The sequence below is a fragment of the Salmo salar genome, chromosome ssa25 (assembly GCF_905237065.1).
Source record: "Salmo salar chromosome ssa25, Ssal_v3.1, whole genome shotgun sequence".
Lineage (NCBI taxonomy): Eukaryota > Metazoa > Chordata > Actinopteri > Salmoniformes > Salmonidae > Salmo > Salmo salar.
This window is the reverse complement of record NC_059466.1, coordinates 14,100,769-14,110,335: the sequence shown is the minus strand read 5'-3', so window position 1 is coordinate 14,110,335 and position 9,567 is coordinate 14,100,769. Positions and strand designations below refer to the sequence as shown.

At 41.4% G+C, this 9,567-nt stretch overlaps 1 pseudogene; it reads left to right on the top strand.

Moving 5' to 3' along the window:
• The first annotated feature begins 637 nt into the window (after positions 1 to 637).
• LOC106586079 (bile salt export pump-like) lies at positions 638 to 9,222 on the top strand (annotated as a pseudogene).
• Positions 9,223 to 9,567: the final 345 nt, after the last annotated feature.

Genomic DNA, 9,567 nt, shown 5'->3' with positions numbered 1-9,567 from the left:
TACATAGCTGAAGTGGATTTTTATGGTAGACATTGGATATTTCCATATCTATAGTCTACATGTTATTTTGTTTGCATTTTCTTGTGTATTATGGTATTATGCTCTTTATTATGATAAGAAATGAGCCATGCATGTGTGGAACTTGTTAGTAACTCTCTAAACTGATATTGTCTGTGTATGTCTATTTTTCCATTCATGTACTGTAATTTACATGTTTATATCTTTAAAAAAATTGTTCAGAATTTGTCAGGGTAGCTCCTTTTTCTATTCAATAAAATGACTTTCAATTATCAAATGTTTTGTCCATATTATAGAGCCCTAAGGACTTGTAGAGCCCTAAGGATTCAATGCCTCTTATGGTATCAAGTCCTTCATAGTCCAAAAGTCCTAATTCCCAGCACGTCGTGTACAGTCCGTGGTCATGACAAACAGATTACACAATATTGAATTCCAAAGATTTTAAGATTGTTTTGTTATATATTTTATCCCACAAAAAGTGTTATCGTGGAAGTCACATTTGGATGGCAGCACAGACTGTTCCCTACAGCACACAGTACAATACAGACAGTGAATGTATTCTGTGGGTGTTTGTAAAGAAGTATGTGCGCTAAAATGACCCTTCTTTCCCATTAGGCCCAGTGAGGAGGTGCATGTCAGGATGAAGGCTACATAAATGAAGGATCCTATTTACCTGAAATTGGTAACTTCTCTACAGGAGAACATTGACAAAGATTATTGACAAACAAAACCAGACCGAGAAGAAGGTAAGTGGCCCATTTCTTCCTGTTATGCCACAAATACCATAATATAAACATGATTATGCCCCAGCAAGAGTTGAAATTATGTTGTTGATCTCTTCCTAAAAAGTTTCAATTGAACTTTGACCTCTCTTTTTGAACAGAGAATGAAAAAGGTTAAGTGTCTGTTTTTGATTGGAATTGAAACAATAGTATGGTTCTTCTTACCATGATATCTCTCATACTGGTACACACTTTTATCATCATGAAAGTATCATATAAACTTACATCATCACCATGCAAGAGCTTTTCTTATTTGATTGTATTGATTGCAGAGACGTAAAGAAAAGCTCTTGGGTGTTGGATTCTTTCAACTGTTAATTTTTTTATCTTTACATTTTCATTCATTATTATTATGAATTACTTTTTATGCTATGATTGCATAATATTATACCTCCTTTTATTTAAAAAAATAATGCAACCTGTCTATTTGATACGGTTTCAATTTGCAACATGGAAGGATATAACATCACCTGGTTCATTATATGAAATAGCAGAGAATGCAACGGTCTTCTGTGGGTGAGTTGACACTTTTCAATTATATTTTACTCCTGCATCGAGGTTGCAAAGTTATATTCTATTTTGATCTATTCATATTACTGTCCACGCTGAAGCTGAAGGTCCTGGATCACAAACTGTTTATAAAAAATATATACAGCATACATAAGCATCTATTATTTTTTACAGGGAGGATATTGAAGCACAGATGACCATGTTTGCATATTACTGTGTTTGTATTGGATTAGAATATTTAATTGTTAGTTATTTCCAAGTAAGTGGGTTCAACTGTGCTTTCATTCCACTGAGTTTTGCAATCGTAATAGGTTAAATCATCTACAACTGTTCTTTTAAACATGTATTGAACCCTGCTCTGTGTAGATTGTCCTCTGGGTATCTGCTTCTACCAGTCAGATCCAGAGAATCAGGAAAACTTACTTTAGGAAGATCATGAGAATGTAGATTGGCTGGTTTGACTGCAATTCAGCTGGAGAATTAAACACTAGGATATCAGAGTAAACCCATGGGTTATTTTCTACAGAGATGTGTGGACAATTGAGGGCATTCCTGAAAGACGTTTCTATAAAAACCTCTCACATTTAGGGTTTGACCCATTTTAACCGGTTCACTATTTTGAACATGTTCTCTCACCTCTGTTGACATCAACAAGATCAGCGATGCTATAGCTGACCAGGTGTCTATCTTCATCGAGAGGATCTCCACTTTCATCTTCAGCTTCATGGTGGGGTTCATCAGAGTATGGAAGTTGACCCTGGTGGTCATCACAGTAAGCCCACTTATAGGACTTGCTGCTGGGCTAATGGCCATGGTGTGATGGGTTGAATACAATGTATTAAATTCCTCAATTTAGTGATGGTCATTCTGTTTTTGGATGTAACAGCCTCTGAGTCTGTATGTGAGGTAGTCTAACACCACCTCTGTATTCTCTGGGACGTTGTGATGTGTGAAATGTACTATGGATAAACCAGTCTGGTTTGAATGTGGGAATGTTGTGAAGGGTTCTCCACTCATTGACTCCTCAGGCTGTTGCCAGACCGACAGGTCGGGAGCTCCAGGCCTATGCCAAGGCAGGGTCAGTAGCTGATGAGGTACTGTCATCCATCAGAACAGTGGCAGCCTTTGGAGGAGAGGGTAACTTGAAATACTGTACAGGATCTTCATTCGATCACCATGTTGTTGCAGGAAATGCAAATGAGTAGTGTATTACATTTTTTTTAAAGCTCATACATTTTGTAATTTAATTTACACTTTAAAATGTCAGACTTGATTTGCCCTAACAAAAAATGTATCAACCCCTACAAAAATGTCAGTTCATTATAATCCTGCTGTGAGAAACTCGTCAAATGAACCTTCCCTTCCCTGCGGACTTCAATGTCTTGGCACTTGAAATGAGTTATAAAAATGCATTTCACATTTGAACAGGTATGACAAAAACCTTATTGAGGCTCAGAACTGGGGTGTGAAAAAGGGGACGATCGTTGGAGTGTTTCAAGGATACCTGTGGTGTGTCATCTTCCTCTGCTATGCTTTGGCATTCCGGTATGGTTCTAAACTGGTCATAGAAATCAAATAGATCTCCCCTGATGCTGCTGTAAGAGTACTCTTATCCACGTATGGTAACTCAGATGACCGTATAATAAATATGTATCCAATACATTATACTATGATTGGTAAAAATGTAAGGATATGTTGGCTTGCATTTTGGTCTCCAGGTGTTCTTCGTGGTTCTCATGGCAGCTATGAACCTGGGTCAGGCCTCTCCCTGCCTGGAAGCCTTCGCCTCAGGTCCAGCTGCAGCCATGACAATCTTTGATACCATTGACTGGGTAAGGCCAGAATTCTAGAAAATACATGAACTATGGGAATGAATAGTATTTCCTCTCTAGGCAACTGGATCACAGATTGGGATGATTGTGAACACCTTGAACAACATCGGAGCGTCTTTCATCATTGCGTTCTGCTTCAGCTGAAAGTTAAGCTTGGTGGTGATGTGCTTTTTACCACTGATTGGCTTGTCTGGGTTCTTTCAAGCCAACATGAGGATAAGAAGGCAGTGGAAGCAGCATGCCAGGTGGTTAAACACTCCATTATGGGTTTATTCATTTAATAAAGGTCCTTAAATGGGTTATTAGAATACTTCTGTAACGTTAAGTTTGGCACTAGTCCTGAGAGTGTTATTCTCTGTCGTAAGGATGGTCATGGAGAGCGTATATTTGAATACATACGAACAGCAGCTGGAGGCTCCCTATAAATCTGCCAAGAAGAAGGACAATATCTATGGCATCTGTTTTGCCTTTGCTCAGTGTGTTATCTTTATGGTGTATGCTGCTGCCTCATTTAGATATGGAGGCTATCTGGTCAGCTGTGAAGGATTACATCACCTGGTGGCAATGAGGGACTGGCCATCTGGAGCCCTGGGAGTTTTCCCGGTGGGCTGCTTGACAATTGGGGCCGATGCAACGCAAAATATAAATAACCCCAGCCCCCGCTTAAATAAAAATAACCAAGTGATGTGTGTCTGACTGGCCCAGGCGAGTGGGCTGCCGGCCCACAGCCACTGCGGTTGGGTATTACATCTGTCAGCCTCTCTCTCCCAGCCAATTACTTTTGGTCTAGTCAATTCTAATTTTACCTGGGCCCCGCCCCTTTCCCATCTCTGTTAAGTGGTGACATTTGGATAAATAATGGAGTGGAGCAAGATGGACAGACAAAAAGAGAAAAAACGTAAAGGTGGTGCTGAAAAGCGGAAAGAGAAGAGATTGAAGTCCCTTGAGGCTGATGCAGCCAAATGTGTTAAAATAACAAAATATTCATTTGGCACCCTTACCAGTCAATCATCTCAGCCGAGTGAGCCTGAAGGCACTGGCAGCAGAGAGAGCAGCCCATTGAGCCCAGCAATACCAGTTCAACTGTTAGTCAAGGCTTTGCAGCTGAAGCAGTAAGACAGAAGACAATAGGGATGAGATAAGCAATGTTTGGGTTTGGCTAGCTGGCTATTTAGTTATATCGGGTGCCTTTTGTTGAAACAAGCGCTCGTTAATGTCACTTTTCGTGAACCGACCAATCACAGCCTGGATGGGGCGGGACATTAAATAAAGGTGACGTGCTACAGCAAACTTTGGAAATGTTGAACTCATTGTTATGCATGAATAGTTATGATTATTGACAAGTTAGTACTTAGCGTTAACAAATTAGAGACTAACCACCAATGTAGACCATTTTCCTTACAAAAGGATTTAATGACGGAACAAAACCTACAAAAATTATAAATGTTGGTTGTATATTTCACTGCTGTATTGTCCAATTGGAATTAATATTATACTAGTGGTAGAAAGTGTACTATTATATGAATATTCTAATATTATATAATTAATATACTAACATTATACCATTATATTAACATTATACTTTTATGTTATAATATTATACTAATATACTAATTTATACTAATTATTCATCCAGGTTGAGGATAGTGCATCTGCAGTGGACAGATGTAGATTGAGCTAGAGCCAAGATGCCACTGCCACCCCAATTTTTGATTATTTTAATAGGCCGAAGTCAGGGGACCTAGATATGTTTTTTAGTTTTCACCCCCAACAAAAGTGGGAAAAGTCTGTGGTGCAGAAGGTTTTCTTTTGTAAAGATGGGACCAACAGGAAGTGGCCGTCAGACAGTGAAGTGAACCATGCTTTATTCTACTTCATTTGTATGGCATTTGCGAAGCCCACAGAGAACAGCCCTTTCATGAATGGAATGGCAGACTGGAAGCATATCCATCAGAGAGTGGAAGAGCATGAGAAAAGCATTATGCATAGAGGTTATGCTGAGGTCTACTTTCTAAGGTCCTCCAAAGGTAACATTGAGAGCCTGTTCATTGGCAGTCAGATGTTTGCTCACGGAGCGCAAGTGCGCAGAAGAAGGCAAGTGCTATATCGCATTATAGATGTTGTTAAAGTCATAGGCAAAAAGGGTCTGAGCCACAGAGGCATGCAGTCTGAAGCAGCTTATACGGTAGATGACAGCAGCATTGACCATTTCATTTTTTTTTTGATGATAATTCTGCTGGGAAAATACGACCTGTGTATGAAAGAGCATCTGCATAGAGAAAAGAAAAAAACTGCACGAGTCTGGGTTAAGAGGGGGCAGAGGCTCTCTAATCACTCTATTATCAAAGACTAACATCGATACCGTCATTACCACAATCCAACACACAATGCAGGCCACCATAGCAAGTTAAATCCAGGAAGCTGGTATGTTTTCAGTCCAGATTGACACTGCGAAGGACATTACAACACAAGGTCAATGTTCTGTCATAGTCAGATATGTGACAAACGCCATCCATGAGAGGCTTGTGGCTGTGGTGAAATTAACAACATAGCTGTGTTCTTCTGTGAATCCTACCAGAGGATGAACATTTGGGAGAAGGAGAGCAAGGACCCAAGACACTGACGTCTTGCTCCAATTGGAGAGACATGCTGGTGGGCTAAAGACAGTGCCTTAAAGAAGGTCTTTGGAGCTTTTGGAAATCCAGATAAGGGGTCTGTCTGTATGTTGATGTCCTTCTCACTCTTTCAACCATACAAGATCAGAAAAACATCAACGCTACTGCACGGGTCAAGGCACAAGTATACATTGAGGGGTTGCTGAAGTATGAAACAATACTTACAGCTCAGATATTCTTCAGAATATTCCAGGTCACCTTACCAGTCTCAAAATATCTTCAAACAAGTGGAATGGACATTCTGTCTGCGCACCGTATGGTTGTCTACAGAGGAGCAGCTGAATGGAATGGCAAGAGATTTTGAAAAAGTCAAGGCAGCTGCAGACACATTTGTTCAGTGGGCCAACAGGAAGTTGCAGGAACGGGATGAGGAAACAGAGCTGGAGTTAGAGATCACTCTGCCAACGAAAGGGCTTGAAAGAAGAAAACCATGCCTGGAGAGATGGCACAAGATGAGACTTTTACTGGGGCAGAAAGTGCATTGGATTGGTGTCCATAATCAAATTCTGGATACAGTTATAGATAGCATCCATCGGCGATTTCTGAGTAATGGAACTTTGTATGCCGACCTGGCCCTTCTGGACCCTAAAAACTTTAGTCAGCTAACATACAGGGCCAGTGCCCTTCCACAGACAGCCCTTCAAGAACTAAGCAAATGTTTGATCAAATTTGACAGCAGAGCAACGGTGGCCAATTTACAGAGTGAGCTCATGAGTCTGGCAGAACAGTGGACTAGGTTAAAACAATCGAGATTTGAAGAATACACAACCAGGACTATGGATGATCATGGACCTGAAGGAAATTAAGACGAGGTGGAGATGATGAACAAGAGCTGTTCATCTCGCAAGTAATGTCCAGAGTGTTGCTACCATATTCTTAGTCCGTACAACCTATTGACCGACGCATACCATATCCTGAGCCTTGCTTACAAGTTCCTACTTACCCTGTCAGTAACCCAGGTAGCTTGCGAGCGGAGCTGCTCTACTCTGAAATTCATCAGTAGGCTCAGGAGCACTCTATCTCAACAGCAGCTGGAGGCTTTTACGCTCATGGCTACAGAGCGAGATGTTTTAATGGCCCTGGACAGTGACCTGGTTATAGATGGCATTGCTGAGAGAAGTGAGCTGCTGCAGAAATTGCTAATTTAAGGAGGTAGGAGATATGTTTATGTTTATTTTATTCTATGACTTGCCTACTCACCAGTCTTTTCACCAACACATTTCTTCCTGTGTTATTCATTTTACTGGTCAGATGGTTCCAGAGATTCTGCCTGTGTCATTGTGCCAATATGTGCTCCTTCTAGCCAGCCTCCTCCTAAGAGCAACACGTTCCCCCTGGGGGGGGGGGTGTTGGTGGGCCGGTCTGAGTCAAACAATCCACGGCCATTTTTCATTCCCAGTCCGTTCCTGCCTGGTAGTCTTCAGGTAAGTTTTTTGCTGAATGTTGCACATGTAGTATTTACGGTGACAAACAGAAAACCTGTGAATAACAATACTGCAAATAGGTTAACACCATGTTTACTGTACATTTTCAAAAACATACCCATTTGCGGTAAACTGTTCTAAAAGCTTACTGTATTATCAGACTAATGCCAATGTTGTGTGTTCCCCAGAGTGATCTCTGCCATTGTGATCAGTGGGAAGGCACTGGGAAAAGCTTTCTCGTTCAGCCCCAGATTATGCCAAAGCGAGATTACAGCTGCCCAGTTCTTCAAACTGTTGGATGAGAGAAACGTGTCTAAATCTTTCCATTATAAATTCAATTCATTCAATCAGACATTTTCAGTAAAATGTGGTGTGTAATAATGCCATGCCCTCTCTCCAGGAGGATTTCAAAAAGGGGAGTTAAAATTCATGAACTGCAAGTTCACCTATCCAACCCAGACTGACATCCAGGTGTTACATGGACTTCTGGTGTCTTTGAAGCCGGGCCAGACCCTGACCTTTGTGGGCAGCAGTGGCTGTGGGAAGACCACTAGTGTGCAGCTGTTGGAGAGGTTCTATGATCCAGATGAGGGCAGAGTGGGTGAGATCCCACACCAGCCACAACCTATTTACATTACCTTTATCTTAGTTCTGCCATGTTGATGGAATCAGAGGGGGACACAGTGCCTGTCATAGTTTATTTGTATTTTCAATAAACACGTCCTTGCTCCCATTTCATTTTAGTTGATTGATGGCTGTCCATCACACACTGTCAACGTGCCCTTCCTGAAGGCTCAGATTGGCATTGTCTCCCAAGAACCAGTGCTGTTTGACTGCGGTACTGCTGAAAATATCCAGCATGATGATAACACAAGGAACGTGAGCATGGTGGAGATTGTTGAAGCTGCCAAGAAAGCTTATCTTCAATACTTTGTTATGACTCTACCAGATGTGAGTAGCGTAACTGAAATGGTACAATCTTTGTAATACTTCTATGTCATACTTCTATGTCATACCACTTCACTTTATACTGTGAAGAATGTCGAAAATGAACATATTGTGGTGGGAACATGTTATTATCTTCTGATACTGTTTGCTCTCATTGTATTGTAAATACTGTACTGGACATTCCTGTGTTTGACTCTGTCAGAAATATGAGACTCGGGTTGGTGCCCAGAGCTCCCAGCTCTCCAGCGGACAAAATAAAACGTATCGCCATCGCTCCTAATAGTTAGGAACCCCAAGATTCTGCTACTGGATGAGGCCACCTCTGCATTGGACACAGAGAGTGAAAAGGTTCCCAGATATCATAGCCGTCATGTCCCAAGGCGCTGTCATAGAAAGAGGGACTCATGAGAAACGCATGGCTAAGAGAGCTACCTACTATAAACTAGTCACAACAGGGGCTCCGATCAGCTAAACCTCATTTTTCTAGAGATGGGATGCATTATGAGAAGATGGAGTTTGTCACTAACCAAAGTACATCTATGTGACATTTTTATGATACATGTGGAGTAACTATAGACTAAACATCAAAGTCCATGGCAGGAAGTATTCAGACCCCTTAATTTCATACAAATTCTGTTACATTAACAGCCTTATTCTAAAATGGAATACATTTTTTTTAAATCCTCATCAATCCACACACAATACCCCATAATGACAAAGCAAAAAAAGGTTTTTAGAATTTGGGCAAATGTTTTAAAAATACAAAACAGATACCTTATTTACATTCAGACCCTTTGCTAAGAGACTTAAAGTTTTGCTCAGGTGCATGCTGTTTCCATTGATCATCCTTGAGCTGTTTCTACAACTTGATTGGAGTCCATCTGTGATAAATTGATTGGACGAGATTTGGAAAGACACACACCTGTCTATATAGGGTCCCACAGTTGACAGTGCATGTCAGAGCAAAAACCAATCCACGAGGTCGAAGGAATTATCTGTAGAGCTCCGAGACAGGATTGTGTCGAGGCACAGATCTGGGGAAGGGCACAAAAAATGTCTGCAGCATTGAAGGTCCCCAAGAACACAGTGGCCTCAATCATTCTTAAATGGAAGAAGTTTGGAACCACCAAGACTCTTCTTAGAGCTGGCCGCCCGGCCAAACTGAGCAATAGAGGGAGAAGGACCTTGGTCATGGAGGTGACCATGAACCCGATGGTCACTCTGACAGAGCTCCAGAGGTACTCTGTGGAGATGGTTGTCCTTTTGGAAGGTTATCCCATCTCTGCAGCACTCCACCAATCAGGCCTTTACGGTAGACTGGCCAGACGGAAGCCACTCCTCAGTAGAAGGCACCTAAAGGACTCTCAGACCATGAGAA